The sequence below is a fragment of the Cynoglossus semilaevis genome, chromosome 15, assembly GCF_000523025.1.
Source record: "Cynoglossus semilaevis isolate Cse_v1.0 chromosome 15, Cse_v1.0, whole genome shotgun sequence".
Lineage (NCBI taxonomy): Eukaryota > Metazoa > Chordata > Actinopteri > Pleuronectiformes > Cynoglossidae > Cynoglossus > Cynoglossus semilaevis.
In genome coordinates this window covers 15711184-15728986 of record NC_024321.1, presented here as the reverse complement: position 1 = coordinate 15728986, position 17803 = coordinate 15711184, and the positions used below count along the sequence as shown (strand labels likewise).

The 17803-nt window shown below is 41.2% G+C and overlaps 1 long non-coding RNA gene across 5 annotated transcripts in view; it reads right to left on the bottom strand.

Moving 5' to 3' along the window:
* Positions 1–17803, bottom strand: part of LOC103391198 (uncharacterized) — a 68165-nt gene that overhangs the window by 11913 nt on the left and 38449 nt on the right. For all 5 annotated transcript variants that reach the window (XR_003051914.1, XR_003051915.1, XR_003051913.1 and 2 more), the window contains 5 exons: positions 14042–14114; positions 12528–12596; positions 8085–8303; positions 3359–3469; positions 1549–1754 (listed from right to left, as the gene is read on the bottom strand). This is a non-coding gene — a long non-coding RNA (uncharacterized LOC103391198). The remainder of the gene's footprint in view (positions 1–1548; positions 1755–3358; positions 3470–8084; positions 8304–12527; positions 12597–14041; positions 14115–17803) is intronic.

Here is a 17803-nt window from a genome sequence, read left to right as displayed (position 1 = left end):
CGCCGCTTGTCAGTGGAGCCGTACACCTCAAAGAAAGATGTAAACCCCCCCCCCCACCAAAAAAAAAAACAACCCTCATTTCAAAACAATAACTTAATATTCGCAAATTTTAAATCTCTTCTTTCACATTTGGTGGTTTCCAAAGCGGGGGGCAGGTCCCTCAAAGGAGGAGATTATTTTGGCAGATTGGGCCCAATTGCACAAAATTATTTTTAAATTACATTTTAAATAATATATAGTGGAGTCTTAAAGCAACAAGGTGTGAATGTGTCCACCACAATGGGGAGTGGGGGGGGCAGGGGCTCAGAATAGTCATATCTATACAACGTTCTGGGATCAGTGCATTTTTTTCTCTCAACATCATCTCCCTAAAAAAGAAACTTACTTTTGCTCCATATATCCACTACTATGTTTTTGTATGTAGGATATTACATCGTATCCAGCCTTTAACCTGAACCTAACTAACGTTACAATTCTTGTCACAGCTGCAGCCAGAAGTGTGAAAGAAAATGTTTTAAACCTTCAGTGTTTTTATACATTACAAAGTTTCTGACTGCTCTCGCTCCTTTTTTTTCTCCCTCTCTCTCCTTCTCTCTGCTACAGTCAGTCAAAGGTGGGTGTCACCAGCTGTGATATTGAACCCAGTAATTGGAAGCACAAATAACAACCTCAAAGGTGCACGGTGCTGACACAGATTTGCACAATCTTAGTGAAATCTTTTTACTTTTGATGAAAAATTTAACGTTGTGCAGGCACACGCGCACACACACTTTCACACACATAAACACACACACATATATACCTAGAGAGAGGAAAAAAAAATCTGCCTGCCTATTGCGCTCCTTCTTTTATTGCCATCCATCACTCTCTCCATCGGTCTCCATGTCGACCTCAGCCTCGATTCTTCTCATTTAATTTTGTGGGCTGGTCGGATCAATAGTCTAGGACAAACACGCACACATACACACACACGCCTGTGCACAATCACGCACACTAAAAGCCAGGCAGAAGTAGAACAAACAGTCTAAATGAAAATACTGGGGCCTAATCACAGCGTTTTCACCTAAATGTTTCTCACAGACCTTTGATAAAACACAGACAGACATGCAAAGTTCAGACTGGCTGCATCCGCAGAGAGGGGGCATCAGTAATGGGCTTGATTACCATCCTCGAAATGTGCATGAGCAGAGTGGAGCTGAGGTGAAATGACTTGTGTCACGTCTGGAGGACTGTTAGCTGCTGATGGCCTCATCACACACACACAGCCCCCAGCTCTGCATGGGCCAACTGTGCTTGTCTATGTGCATAAAAATATTAGGAGTTTTTCACTTTTAAGCTTTCCCCGTGTCCAGTCACAGTCTGGACGATTAGGCAGCGTCTTTCTCCAAGCATGAAGAATTCTTATCTTTCCCTGTCACACACACTCCTCGGCGAGGTCAAGGAACAGCCGAACCGATGACTTCATTTTTTACGCTTCCGTCCTTTAAATCAGATCGGATGAGCGTCATCTCCCCCTCACTTCTGTGGTCATGGTAATCTGATGCTCACCATTTACTGTAGCACCGCCTTCATCTGCTTTCTTTTGCCTTTAAGTTGCCAAGCTCCGTCTCTGTTTTCACCACGGCTCTGTTGTGATCGAATTATGCCCTGTAGAGTTGCTCTATTGCCTTTTATGAGGCTGCTGCGGTGTCACTGATAGACCGACCTCTGCTCTCCTGGCGGTGCAGCCAACACTCACTGCACCCTGTGTTACCCTGGATGAAAAGAGAGGGCGAAGGGGAACTGAATTTAAACCTGGAAAATTAAACACAACACACAACTCATAAAAGCTTCTTTCCTGTCAGTATTGATGTCAAAACATCTGTGGAGACTCATTCTTCCCACTGACAAGAAGAGAAAGGTTGTCAGGTTATAGACTTGTCTATAATTTATAGATGAAATCGCCTGGTTGAAGACTCCATACATTAATGACAAACTGATTATTGTTGTTTTTGTTTTGAACATTTTCGGGCAACGTGATGGACGAAGTCAAGTTTAAAAAAAAAAAACAATAAGCTCTGCTGCACCCCTAAAAATAAATAAATCATCATCAGATTCAGACTCGGAGTGTGCAGCCAGGTGTGCTGGATCAGGTAAGATATAGTGGGAGAAAATACTGGCGTTGGTGACACGCTGTTGCAAAGAAACAGACCAAGCAGATACAGTGGTGTTGAAGTAAAATAAAATGGCATTTATATTTATATTTATGACAGTGAAAAGATGTTTTATATTTTTGTGAGATCTCACAATTTGCTCCAAGTTTGATACGAGATACAAGTTCCGGTGAAAAGAACATGGAACCTGAGAAAAACACTCACAAGATCTCGCAGAAAAAGCTGAAACAGTTTCAAAAACCAATGTCAGATGTCCTCACTTCTTACCAGCGAGTGTCATTAGCTTAAAGATTAGTTCATAAAAACAGACAATTCCTAAACGCTAACATTTATGCTATCTATTCTTCTCCTGTCGCCTTGAGCAAAGACCTTGTAAAGATATTGATGAATTTTTTTTTTTAAGCTCTGCTGCACAAACCATTTGAAGAACTAAACCTTCAGCGTGAGAACCAACTCTCACTTTATGTCTTGTTAACATTACTGTTGAGCTGCACTCTTCCAGCTCTGATCATTTCAACACAGTTAAACATCATGTCCTGCTGTAACTGGCACTACTGCTCTCTGTGCTGCCTGCAAATTTACATGTACTTTGCAATTCAGCCACACACACAAAGTGCATTTCTACACATAAATGCACAGAAACACAGGCACAGTCGGCAGTAAGTCCAACAGATAGAGCGAGCAGCGACTATACAAACAGGCTGGTTAGAAGCATGTCGTCTTAATTAGGCCTGACAGCTTCCTCAAAGAACATGAATAAAGAGCACGGAGCTGCAGACCTGGACTCATACATAATGGTGCAGTGTTAGGCAGAAGAAGTAGGGCCCACACTCCAGACACATGTAATTAATGCACGTGTTAGAGCATCAATAGCACAGAAGCGGTGTGTGTAAAAATGTGCGCATGAATAAAAAAGTAATTGCTGTCAGACAGTACTGCGTCTTCGCCTGTGTACTATACTGAATACGCTTGTACGCCAGAGGAAAAAAAAAATCAATTTGCTATTTTTCTATTGATTTCTCCACTTTATTTGACATGCGCTAAAAGCGACACAATATTTGCTCCATTGTGTTTCCGCTCTTTTCAAAGCTTTCAGAAAAAGATGCCTTTCTCCAGCTCTCCTGAATCGCAACCACCACCGAGTCGTGGCCTTTGATTTTCATCACTCGTTATCAGTTTGACCACAAGGTCCTTGTGTGACTTACCTTTACCAGGCAGGCTTCCTTGCGCTTTCACCAGCGTGTCTCTCCTAATAGTCATATGCTAGTTTCCAAGGCAACTAACCAGGACCTTTGTCCAGACAGGGATGACAGGGACTGTAAAGGAATGAAACACAGGCTTATTATATGGAACATCTGAACATCTGATTAAGTCACCACTTTTGTTAAATGAAGAGCTGGCTGCAACAACACCGCTTCAAAAATTAAAACTTTTTGGAGTTACAGTTGCTGTTTTTGTCTTGGATATTTTAGGATAGGCTGCAGCTCCCCCAGAGATAAAAAAGAGAGACTCCATATCTTTTTTCCCGGGGTGATTTTCTCCAAGTTTGCCCCATTAATGTAATGTGAGAAATTAGAAGCTTACAAGAAGTGAAAAAGAAAAGCAAAACTCAGTGGGCCAGCACTAAGAGAGAACACGGCTATCATCAGTTGTCTAATTAATCTGTTGGCCCAGTGATGTCCAGGGAGCAGGGGGAGGGGGAGGCGGAGAGGGAGGGAGGGCTGAGGATCTGCAGTGACAACAGCAGATAAGAGCGAGAATATAAATTTCGGTCTCACAGTTTGTCACTGGAGAGTTAGATATAATCCTGTTATTTTGAGCAACAGTAGGGGGACAATTAAAAGGAAGGCGCTTTACGAGATTCAGACATTCCTGAGTTATTTTGTGTCCGTTCACACAAGGGCCACGACACTTCTGTGACTTATAACAGCCACTTAATTTAGCCGGGACTCCTGTGGGCTGTTATGGAAGTGTAGGGGTGAGAATGATTTTTTTTTGTTCCTGCCCTAATAGTAGTACTGTTGCTCCCCAAAAGAGGGCGATGTTTCCTGCTTCTCCTGAGGGTAAACTTCATGCTGGGGCCTCTGTGTCTTCAGCAGCTTAAAAAATAAAATCAGGTGACCCTCCCAAATTTATCCATGAATTCCAGCTGTCACCGCCCCCTGACGTCAACATGAGTCATCCCCAAATCTCTGCTTCTCTTCCCCCACTCTTTATTTAAATTGGACGTGGTATAGGGAGAACACTGGTGTCACTGCAGGTGCTGGATTTGCTATTCGCCTAATGAGAACACACACACACACACACATGCATACACACCGCGTTTTAGGGTTCCAAAAATGGCTTCAGACAAAGAGTTAAAATCAGTGTTGATTAGCTGCTGCCACGCTCTACCAAATTTACCAGTAAACAAACTTTTCGACAGGAATTTTTACTTCCCAAACAAACTCACATTTTAATCCAATGAAGCTAAGATCACACACAGGGCAAAACCAGGAAGAGCCATTAGTGAGGCCAGACCTGTTGCAGTTCAGTGTGTGTTTAATGAGAGTGAGAGAAAAGGGATGCTGCTGGCAGCTCAATTGCCCTGCTGTTGTTGAACGACAGCTGATAGCTGATATCCAATCAGATTCAATTTGCAGGGGATGTTTTCATTATGCTCGCGGCATCAGTCAATATGTCTGGCCTGGTTCCTGCTCAGGGAGATAACATTTTTTGTTCCGGTTCTCTGCCGTCTTCTGTCGCCAGAACTTTAACCGTAAATACACAGGAGTCCAATGTTTGGTTTTTTTTTTTTTTGGGGGGGGGGGGGTTTATCCCCAAACGTCTGACAATATACATATTTATAGACACATTTTATATGAAAAAAGGCATGAATACTCACTTCAAACTTATAGTAATATAAACTCCTCTTTAAACTATGCAGTTAATTAATCACATACCTTTGGGAAAATGCATATTTTTTACATTAATCTCGTGAATTCAGTAAAACAACAGATATTTAAATACAACGGTTAATTTTTTAAGTAGAAATATCCAAGTTCAAAATACTTCAACTGAGGTAAAAGTCCTAAATCTGATCTCTGTGGTCCTTTTCTCCCCTGTAGACGACCACGTAAAAAATTGACAGAAATCATAAAAAATTCTCGTCAAATTATTTTTCATACTAAAAATGAAAACTCCCTATGAGTTTTCCTGGACTGAAATGATCAAGGACAGAGGGACCAGTCCTTCCTTCATACTAACACTAATTAAAAAAAGGGAAACCGTCTGTCAGGCGGTTGAGGCTGTACGGCTACCTTCCATAATTTAAATCTAAAAATATCACATGCGTGAGCGAAGAGAAAAGGTAAAGCTGTATAAAAATGGATGCGTTCTCCAGGTTTTTTACGGTAGATTAGGGAGTCGTAGTCCTTCAGTTTCCGTAGAATAACCTCAGTTTCCCTGTGATGAAGTCTTAAAGATCTGAGGGGCATCGAGAGACATATCTAAGAGAAGGGAGTTCAGTTTTTATTCATGTTCCTTCCTCTATCTTTTTCATGTGATCTGCAGCTTCAGAGTGAGGAGGGAACGGGAGAAAGGGAAGTGTTTTCCCATAGAAATGAGTGGAGTCAAAGTCGACTCCTCAGTGGGGCAGAGCCTGTCACTGCAAGGTTCAGAACATTCCTCTATGCAAAACAGCCAAAAGCCTCGCAAATCGCTTACTCGACTCCACTTTGAACATCAGGGAAAACTTCTTTGAAAGCAGGTCAGGCTTTTCAAATGTTGGGAATATTTTAAATCAGTCCAACATGTAAAAAGAGGGAGGGAACAGGTTAAAAGTTGCTTTTCTGTTGGGAAATCTATGGTTATTTTTATTTGTTGGTCCGTTTTAGTGTTCTTTATCAATGACAATCTTTGTCCGGATTATTGGCAAGCAATTTGGAATGAATTCATCATAACCACAAGCCTGCTCTTATAACACACAGTCACACTCGCGCACACACACACACACACGGTTCTCATATGAGTCACACTCGCACACACACACACACGGTTCTCATATTCTGGAGGACAGCTGCAGGGGTGTGGAAGCCTTGGGAAAATGGATCATGGAACCAGGCCAATCAACTTCCTCTGTAGCCAGCACCTGTTTGACTGTATCTGCTGCTGACAATTTCACAATATGAAGTGATTATGAAAATATACTGCAACTACAGACAGACTGCCATTACAGATGTTGCAGCATGTTTTTCTAATGATGAAACCCTCGCCTCTTTTATGTTTTTTTGTTTCAGCGTATGTGTTTGTCACTAAGCTGTTCTTCAACAAAGATTATGCAAATGTGAGTATATTACATATCCTGCCCTAATTCACTAAACCCTGCTGTAATTAAGACACACCCCCACAATGAAGAACACACACACCCAGTCTGGTTTCCATGAGTTTGGAGGACTTCATACAGACATAAGGCCTTTACTAACCCTTTACCCTGAATCTCAATCTTTATTCTAAACCAAACCTGGTCTTAATTCTAATCTTAAACCTAAACTAAATCATGAAGATCAAATTATCCGCTTTCCTACTGGGATTTACAGTTTATTAAAAAAAAGTCCCCATCAGGGTAGCTTTACAACACAGGCTGATGTTAGGGCATTTGTGGGTCTGTAACCTTAATAAAACTTTGATTGTTTATTTAAAATTTTGAAAAATAATTATAAACTAGCCTCAAATAAACATTGCATTGCATTCAGTGACACTCATGACTTGAGAGAATCATTGTCTGGTTAATACGTTTTCAGAAAAAAAGATTCTTAGAAACAAGGTCCTGTAACACGTTCAACTGTTAAGGAAATGGTCCTATAAAAGTTACAAAAAAAAGAGTACACACGCACACAATATAAATAAAATCAAGCATCAGACCGAAATATTCCCTCGACCAAGAAAAGAGATGAAGAGAAGCTGTGACAGTGACGGTTCATTCACCTTGACGTTTCTTGTCACTCAAATGACAGGAAGACATTTGCGCACGTGTGTGTGGGCTTGTAAAAAAGAAAGAGATGCTGTGCATACATGTTGAAGGGTGTGCATGTGTGTACCAGCTTGGGGGGGAGGGGGGGGGGGGGGATCGTCTGAAGCGGCCCGGGCAAGCATCAGCACTCAATCATCCCAGATCTGCCAGACGACACCAGCAGAGAAAACACATTACCCGTGTCTTGTCGCCTCGTCTGCTTCTGTTGTCTTCTCTTTATTATATTTAGGGCTGCCTTGCCTGAGGGTCAGGTGACAATCTGCATTTCTACAAGTTTTCTTAAAACTGTCTGGAGTTTTTTGTTTCATTTTATTTATTTATTTATTTGTTTTTCCCATTTTATTTTTGTTTACCTCTCTGTTTAAGCAGTGAAGTTGATGGGTTTTAATCCCTACATGAGTCCCTTTACAGATGACTCTGCTGGCATGGTGTCAGACGGAAACTAACAGAGAGCAGCGCTTTGCATTAGATAAAAGAGGAATACGCTCAGGAGGGAGGGTGGGAGAGAGGGAGAGAGGGAGTAGAGGGTAGAGGCAGAGAGCTCATTTAAAGAGCGTGTCTAAGTTTTAGTGGGGAAAAAAAATGGAGTTCTTCATAATGGCAAATAAATATATAAATGGAACACTTAAAAACATTATCAGGCACTTTCATTCGCTCTGCCTTTGTGAGCTGGTTGAGGTGGGAAACAGAAGGGAAGTAAACACATCTGCATATCTGAGTCATTGGTTCCAAGGGGGCTGTTATGGGCTGTCTCTGCGAATCTGTTCTCTGTGTTTTTTTACAGCCCACTAGCAACAGAATCACCTCCCTGTGCTGCTGATGTCAGGTCAGATCTTTAAACTGTCCGGATTTTATTTGATGGAAGTAAATTTGACTTTGAATGTCTTGATTTCAAAGGCTTGGAAATCCTCCTTATTTACCTTGACTTGGCCTTGATCAGCTGCCTCTGGTCTCCATCGGTGGCAGTGAGCGCATGTGTCGCTGCCGCTTACCGTCCAGTTGATGGTAAATTGGCACAGTTGGTGTCACTGTGTGGGCCAAGACCGGTCAAACCCGGTGTCACCACGGTGGTCATCACGTGGACACCCATGTGTGCCAACCTCGAGGCCAGAAGTGAGGATTCAGAGGTACAGCACCACCTATAAAAAAAAAAAAAAAGCACAAAATAAATGCTAACATAAAATTACTGTACTGTAAAAATGCAAAATCTTAAAAAATGCTGCTAGTATTTTTCCTATGTATTTTTTTATGTACCAGTCTGAAACTTTTATTGGGCACGACTGGACATTTCTGTGAAAAACATCTGGGGGGCGCCACTGTTCCTGTTGTATTAAACCAAAAATGGAAACCTAACTATTGCTGTTCCAGAAGACCTGGCCTAACTATTCTATATTGTGGTGTAATAGGGTTAGATTGTTACACTGTGACTTGGTACCTGTTAATTTGGCTCAAAATAAGAAGACACGTGTCCTCCAACATTAGCTAGTTTCCCACAGTACAAATCTGTGTTAGCACTGGCTGCTGTTTACTTGTTTGAATGGTATAGAGTATATACAGAGTGAATCCTATAATACTGTTATGTGCTGTGACGGGATTAAAAAAAAATGTAGTCACTTCATCAATAATGACAGGAATGTGGAGCAGATCATGAAAAAGAAAAGAGTGATGTGCAATGTTTCCTTTTTCAATGTATGTTTTGCCTGGACTGCTGCTAACCTTGAGATCCTTTCACTCATCTCTAAAAGTGTGTGTGTGTGTGTGGTCAAGGAGAGGCCGTCAACCTATGGAATAAACCTATGTAATAGAAATTTCTATTCTGCTCCGTCAAAGTGAATCAAACAAGGTTTACAATAAAGGAGGACCCCAGGGTTTTTTTTACTCCCTCCTGTCATAACCCTCCCCCCCTGCACCTCCTTTCTGCCCCCCCCCCCATACACAAACACACATAAACACATATTCACACGGACTTCTTTATGACTTCCACTCTCTATCATATGTCCCCAGTGAGGAGGGGTCACCATGGTAACTTTATTTTCTGCAGCCACATGGAGGGGATGCTGTGATTAGGTCTCGACCATAGTTTATTGATCCACAAGATTTGGTGCTGTTTCAAAGAAAGATATTCCCTGTTGTCGAGAGTCTGGATCAATGCAGAGAAATCCCTGAAAACAAACTGGATGATTTTGTCCTCCTGAGATATTCACACACTTTATGGCCAGTGCTTAAATGATATTTCTGTACCGCTGGATATATTTGTGTGTATGTGTGTGGATATATAAAGTATAAACATCATGTGTATGACATGCCTGTGTGTGTGTGTTCTGGTGGTTATGATTTTGCAGCAGATATAATTCATGATCTTAGGGCAAAAATGTCACACCATAAACCTGTCTTTGTCAAATTTAGAGAGGTTTTTTTTCTTTTTTTTACTTCACATTGACATAAGACATTTAGAGAGCTTTTTTTTACTTCACATTGACATAAGTGTTCCCTAATTATATCTGCTATAAATACATGCCTAATCTTACTCCTTACTTTAAAACTAATCCAACCCTAATTCCAAACTTGATCTCGAACCTCGACAAAAACCGTATCCCCACAACAACAAAAACATTGTCCCCACGAGTGTAGCTGTACAAGATACACAGCTACACATGTGGGGACATTAAAGATCACTACGTTAAAGACCATCATATATTTTCATTACATAGACATAATGATTGTGTATTGTTATTTAATCTATTTAAATAATTCATTCACTATGTTTTTTTTTTAAATGTACCTCGTGTAATTAGTTTATATGATGGTCTGTTAGCCTGAACATCAACAACTATGTAATGAATTTGTTAATTACATGGTGTGACCTACTTATATGTATTGCTTAATATGCACATTTATGAAATTCTCAATTAAACCATTCAGGAATGATGGGTCATTTTGCAAGCGGTCAACTTTGCTATTTTAACAAGAAAAGCTGTTTTAAAGTCGTTATTTATTTATGTATTTATGTTTTACCCTACTAATAAATAAATCTATGAAGTTCCAGTCGATTATGTCTCTCTCTGTTGAAATAATAGTTAAATCAAATTAATTAGCTACACATGACTACTGATGACACATGACTTGTCATTGGTTCAACAAAATGTCAGTTACCTAAAAATAATCACGGCAAATAATAAAAAAACAAAACAATCATGGAATCATGCCAACTGGGTGTGTGGAATGTTCTTTCACTTTGCAGCAAGACTCTCCTTATACAGCATCAACGTCAGATTGACCTTCCGTGTTTCCTCCGTGAGTCTGAATCTGCTGAATTTGTCATAATTCTAATTTAATGTAAAACTGTAAAGATCACTAAGGCAAAATGTGTTTTGGGCAGAAATAAAATTGACCTGACTTGACTTGGGAACACATTTGTGTCTTACGAAGACATCCATCAAAACAAACAGGAAAAACACAGTAAGGTAGTCACATTTCTCTGCTAGTTTCCTTTGGGGGTTATCACCAGGAAATCATCAGCAGCACACTAGTCCTTATTGCAGAAGCTAAAGTCCATTTCTACGCTCCTTTTATTATTCTTTGATTCTTCTCGGCATGCAATGCTTACTAGGAGAGGTCACTGCAAACAATGATCCACAGGAAGTAAAAGCATCCACAAAGGAAGGAGCTCTTCGCATATCAGAAATGAACCAGTTCCCTGGTGTAGTGTCTACGTATTCTCTCTGGTATTAATGTGAAGTTCTTCTATGAAAATATAGATGTACTGATAAAGTTTTAGTAGTAGTATTGTTGAACAATATATTCACCTCTTTGCTCGCCTTATCAGCACTCTGCCTATCATGTTATCGTAAAGGGGAAAGTCCACCCACAGGAAACGTTACAGTTCACATACAGTATCTACTTTTAGTTCAGTCACCAATTTTCCTTTTCAAACTAGGCCGCAACTTCCTCATTGCTGATTTTCCACGCCTCTGTCGCTTTTTCTTTTTTTTTTTTCCGAACGTTGCGTCACAAGGTTGTGGTTTTCTCACTACACACACAGTACACAGGAAGTGAGTTGTGGCAAAACAGGTCCCTGTCACTGTTTCCACTCCTCACTGAGGACCACAGAGACGGATTTATACCAATAACCAGATCACAGGTGCCCAAAATACCCACTTCTAAATACACAGGGTTTAAATTTAAACACTCTGAGCTATTTTTACTTGTTAACCATGTTAATATACTTATGTCTGGGCTGAGGTTAAGTTCACCGTGTGACGCAGTCAGTCGCAAAAGAAAACAGCCTGAGCCAATTAGTGAGACAACTTCACTGTGCATGATGGCTACACCAAAAAAGTCAGTTTGGAGCTCATCTGACTGAGTCTCAGATGAGGTCATCATTAATCAGTTTATTGGATTAGATCTTTCCTTTAGCTAAAGCTCTCAACTGATGCCTGTTTGTATAACATACATGTCATAACACCACACCAGGTGTTTGAATCAGGCCAACACAACGATACAGGTCAACACAAGGCATCAGGCTAACATAAGGAATCAAGCTAACAGAATGATTCAGGCTAACACAAGGACTCAGGCTAACACAATGATTCAGGCTAACACAATGAATCAGGCAAGAACATTGACTCAGGTTGACACGATGACATCACATAAGAGGAACTGAAATGTCTGCCTTGTCAAGGGGTTTTACGCCAACTATCATGTGTTATTGGAAAACAACATTGGAAAAACAAGGTATAGTGACCAAGTTACCACCATGTCATGTCCCTGCAAGGTCTAGTCTCGTTACATTCATCAATTCAGCTGAAGGTGGGTTGAGCTGTCAATCACAGGGACATATATGGAGACAAATTAGCATTCACACTGGGGTCAATTAGGAGAGAACAACTAACCTAAGCCTGCATGGTTTTGGAATATGGGAGGAAAATGGACCAATCAAACAAAAAAATCCACACACAGAGGAAGAAATGTAAAACTAAGTCTTTCTAGATAGAAAAGCTCATGTCTGAATACTTGTGCCACAATCACACTCCCCCGGTTGTTTCTACTGTTGTACCTCTGTAAACACACCGGTGAGGATGTGATGAGGCTTAGGGTGAAACAGATTAACTCTTACTGTCACTAGAAGTAAGTGAGCCAAAGGGCCAGCTATAAATAGGCAGATTTACTCCACCCCACTACTCAGAGGTCGGTAAGAGATCAGACCCTGTAGCGCAACTTTAAGACCAGGGTCAGTGTGTTACTATGGTGACATTGCAATAGCTGTGCAAGGAGTGTGAGTGTGTGTGTGTGTATGTGTGTGTTTGGCCCTTTCAACACACACGTACACTCATCTTACACACATACGCACACACATATCTCACCCCTGTTCTGCTGTGTCCTGTGTGTCTCCAGCAGCAGCGGCGGCAGCAGCAGCAGTACTCTCCCAGCTCCTGCAGAGAGGGAATGTTGGGTAACAGAACTCTGGAGTTCCCCTGGAACGGTTCCAGCCCTCCTCTCCCACAGACCTGCCCTCCTTCTTCCCTCTCATCCACCCGCTTCCCGTTCTTCCCTCTAGTTCTCTCAGTTATAAGGGATACTGTATGTGCGATGTGCTTGGCTATACACACACCTAGAACTGTTTTTATTCATCCACAGCAGGCCTCTCGCCTTTTTTAAAAGAAAAAACATTTTTCCTGTTTTCAACAGCACCTTCGCCTAAGTACTGCTCTCCAGGCAGTATTTCCGTCCGACTCTCCAGGGTTCAATCTCCCTATTAAACCATTATGTAGAACTGATCCGAAGTCAGTCTCTGCTGTCTCAGCACCTCCTCACTTCTGCTCTGACTCATTTTCTCTGGTTCCCCGTTTTCAATGAGAAATTGAGACAGCTTTCAAAACAATGTGTGTCTATTTATTGCTCTGGCCGAGCTTAGTCAGAATACCATCATCAACACAAGAGCAACACCACCACTACAACCATCATCACCAACATCATCATCATGTCATGGAAAACTGTTGAGAAATGTGTGATGAAACAATTCACTATTAATGTCAGAATCACACCAAGACCACATTAGAGACTAATACGTATTTTGGTCAGATCCAGCCCATATACAGACACTGACCTCTGATGTCATCTTACGTCAAAAGAATAATGAAATGCATTAAACAACTTAACACATTTGAGGTGAGCGTTAGACGAGACGTGTATATTAGAACAGTGGTTCTCAAACTGTGGTACGCGTACCACTGAGCTCTCTCTAGGGGTACGCGGAGAAAATTTGTGATATTATGAAATAGGATGTCTGGTCTTTTTATTTATTTACTTGTTTTTTTGGTGCAATGCAAGTCTGTTGCTCACGTAAGCACAGGCAACACGGAATCATGGAATCACTTGCAAGTTGAACGTGGAACGAGCAGGGGAATTCTAATGTTGGTCATCATGGTGGTACTCAGAGAGCTCAATGTTTTCTCAGGTGGTACAGAGTATAAACAGTTTGAGAACCACTGTTTTAGAAGATATATTGGTCACTCTTTTATATTTGGGCCTATAAAGGCTTAGCTTTTATTTGAATGTTGGGAGTGTGGCATCACCTTCACGCCAACATGGAGCTGAAGGGACAATAATTAGGACGGAGCAGAACAAGGACAGATTGTTGAAATAATGTGAAGATTAACAGCCACTAACTGACAGAAAAGAGAGTTAGAATGACAACGTTGGTGAACTGACAAACTGTAGGTGTGTGAAGGTGATGGATGTCAATAAGGTGGTACAATTACAGAGAGGATGTGTTTTAGCATGTTTACCTGCACCCACTCCATTCAAACTGTATGCCAGAGGAACAAGCTGCCACACGCTTCCACCACAAAAACACACAACAGTAAAAAAAACTCACCCTGTGTTGCACCCAGCGCTGACAAAGCGTTGCGTCACAGTTTCCGAAACCACTCCTTCCATTTTTGCATCACCTTGCATGCAAGGAAAACACAAATGTCATTATGTCTGTTTGATCTGACAAGTCATACGCAAAACAAAACTAGATTGGCAGTAAAAGTTTAAAAGTAACGCAATGAGAGAGGATATGGGTTCAAGAACAAACATTTCCTGTGTATTGTTTTTCAGCAGACACAAAAAAAGAAAATCTGTGACTGTTGAAAAATATTTTCCATATTTCAGATAACATAAAAAAAGACATCTAACGCATGGAACCACAGTTACATCCTGTTTCCTACTGTAAAAGCCATGCAGAAATGAAACATAAAAAAACTAAAACTCAGCTCTTCTAGTAACTTCCCACAACAGCAAATCAGGCTCAGAATCTTCATATAATTATAAAGGTTTTAAAGAAAATTGTGGTAATTTTAAACAGTCATAGGAGACAGAAGGAGGAGATGAAGATGAAGTTTGTAGCCCCACTGCTGTAGCAGATAAGTGACTTAAATTAGAATGAGTTTATTTGCCTGGCTGGCCTTAAACAAGACCACAGAGTCTAGGATGTCTGAGCCACAGTCACTGCATGAGAACCAAACACAGACAACTTCCTCTCTCTGCCCATCAGCTGCACTCCTCTTTGGGTTTTTTTCTTTTTCTTTTTCTTCCTCCTTTCACTCTTGCCTTTGCTCTCAAACTCAGACTTGTGATATCACGGAGCAAAGGATGTGATGTCACTTCCTGTTTGGTTTTCAGTCCCTGCCAGTGACTACAGAGAGCGGCAGCTTGCTGACAGCTGTGAGCAGAGCTGGAAACATGCAAATAAACACACAGTCAAAGGTCGAAGCTCACTTCTGAGCTGCCGGCTGAAGCCACACTGATCATGTTTCACTTTGTTTTACCTTAAGTTAGTTGTCCAAGCGGAGTTATGAACAGATTTTAAAGTTTTTACATTACACAACAACAAGGCCCCACGGCAGGGGGACGGTGCTAGTCGACTTATTTACTCCAAACTATACTCTGTATCATCTCATCTGCTGAGAAGAAGAGCAGTAGAGAGAGACTATTTCCTTCTCCTCATCATCTGTCGCTGGTTGAGTCTCCTGGTGACAGACAGGCAGGCACTGTGACATCCAGGCCTGGTAATAGAAGGCAATTATAAGCCCTGGCGAGAGCTGTGGCAATGGGGAAAACTTTTATACAGCCCCCCTCCTGGGGCGCTGACATGCAGACACACTGAAATTAATTGCTACAAAACATCAGACGAGCTCGACACACATGTGCATAGTCTAACTGGCGGAAGGGAGAAGAATGAAACAATATACATCATGCGTCGCCGCATTGATGCTCGTGAGGAGGAAGAAGAAGAAGAAGAAGAAGAAGAAAGAAAAGGCAGCGAAAAAACAAGTAGATCCCTTCCAACAAATCATGTTTTCATCTAAATAAAGAAGCCAAAGACAATAGACTCGGGTACCTTGGAGACCAGGAGGACTATTTCTCCATGGCAACCAGTGTGGTGTGTGACAATGCCGCAGTGCGAGGGTTTGAACTGCTAAAGCTGTCTGGGAATGCAGAGATAGATGAGGGGAGAGAGGGAGAGAGAGACTCAGAGAGTTAGACCCACGGAGGGCTGTCTGTGCGCTCATAATGAGAACACACACTGTCACAATCCCACTGTGAGAAAAATGGCAGTTCATGACTTTCCAACTCACGTTATTTTCTTCCTTTGACTCTTTAAGTCAATACAGAGTAAAATCTTGTTCCTAACTAAATTATGACACCGAGGCTGCGTGTGTTTCCAAAGGTGTGTGTGTATCCAAATATCCACGCACGTAAACATTTCTCTGGTGTTGCTATGGAGTTGTTCTCCTGTTTGGCTGTTAGAGAAGGCAGCGCCGTGTGGCCTTCGTAGCAGAGTTATTTTAATTGTGCCGTGTATTGTGGCCGGGAGGACGTCAAGCCATACAGTGTGCTGGGCGGATGCTGTCAGCACACTTGTGGATACATGCACTCGTAACAGCCCTTTGGACATGCACATGTGTTTGTGTTCAGTCCGCCGTGAGCTCAGTCTGTTTGGACAGCAAGACAAACACACAGTGGAACAAGTTGGTGTGATCCTTTGTAGCGACTTGTCAGTCTTTCAGAGGTGCTCTATAAAAGGCATCACTTCCTGTTTTATCACTCCTCCCCACACACTAGAGAAAAAAAGGATTTGGCAGTTTAACCCTCAAACCTGTTACACTTACTGTATATTTACATTACATCTTTAGTGACAGATTCACATGGGATACAAAAAAAAAAAACCTCTAACAATTCATTTCTTAGTTATTTTTCTGTTTAAGAAATATTCAAGATTAGAGGAAAGACCTGGGCAAACTACGGCCCGTGGGCCAGATACTGCCCACTGGGCTTCCTAATCCGACGCACCAAACACTGGTACAAAGTATGGTAAAGATTGATGTCAATCCTTATGTTTTATGCATCACAATGAATCAACTGTAACATCTGTCGAAACTTGACAGAAAGTTTTTGTTTTACCCTGCACTCTACTGACCTGCTGTTAGCTAAACCTCACCAGAACAGTTCAGATAAAATCACAGTAGCCAAATCAACGTAATTAAACTAGGGCAGTTGGAATAACAACATGCAGACATCTAGTGGTTTAGAGAGTGTTCATATCGAATTACACAGACATCAGGCCCAAACCACCCATCATGGTTTGGGGCTGGATTTAAGCAAATAATCTTGTCAAAAATATTATAAAATACAATTTCCCGTCCATACAATTTCATCTGGACGTTCGTCATATAATGCAAATAATTTACTAGAACCAGTCATTTTAAAAAGTCCATACAAATGTATCTTGCCAACCGGTCATTACTTCAGTATCTTCAAATATTTACTAGATATCATATTCTCTGCCTTCTGTCTCCGACTCATCCAACAACTCAGGACAGAAACGAAAGACTGCATTCAAATGAAAAGTTCAGACTGAGGTTAGATGATATTTTGTTTTTGGTTGTTAACTATTCACAACTGCGTGTCTCAACACCTTCTCCGTTTGTTTTTCCATATCAGCAGCACCCGACAACCATCAACATGCGATCTCCTTTGTGAGTCTTTAGTTTTATTTGCAATGCACTTTATAGAAATTCATTACTCTGTCTGCCGCCGACGTAGGCAGAAAAATATTCCCCCAGCTCAATTGAACTCTCACCCTCCTTTAATGTAAACACCGCTCACCAGTCACGTTTCTCCCATTAAGGTAAACGTCTGCATTATGTATGAATATTGTCTCCTTAATCCACTCATACCATTAACCCGCACACCCCGTCTTTCCAAGACTTTGCAGAAGGCAAATGGAAGACACACAACTCTGACCTCTGTTAGTGTGAAGTAGATAATCTGTATTTAAACGGTTAGAGCAAGTTAATTACTTATGACTATTATTCATGGTGATTTTTTTTTTTTATCTGCCGCAGAGTTAAAGTTTAACAAGATCCTCTGGTGACAGCTGACCTGAAGTAGAAATTAGCCCATAAAACCTTAAAAAAAAAAAACTGTCATCCTATTAACAAAATGTTTCTGACAGTTATTCACTTATTCATTCCTGCCTCCTCCAATTCCTCGCTGTTTTTCACTTAGGAGCGTTGACAAACCCATGTCGTGATTTGTATTGTTTGTCATCTCGTCTCTGCCTCGTCAGCCGTCATTCCCGTTGACACAC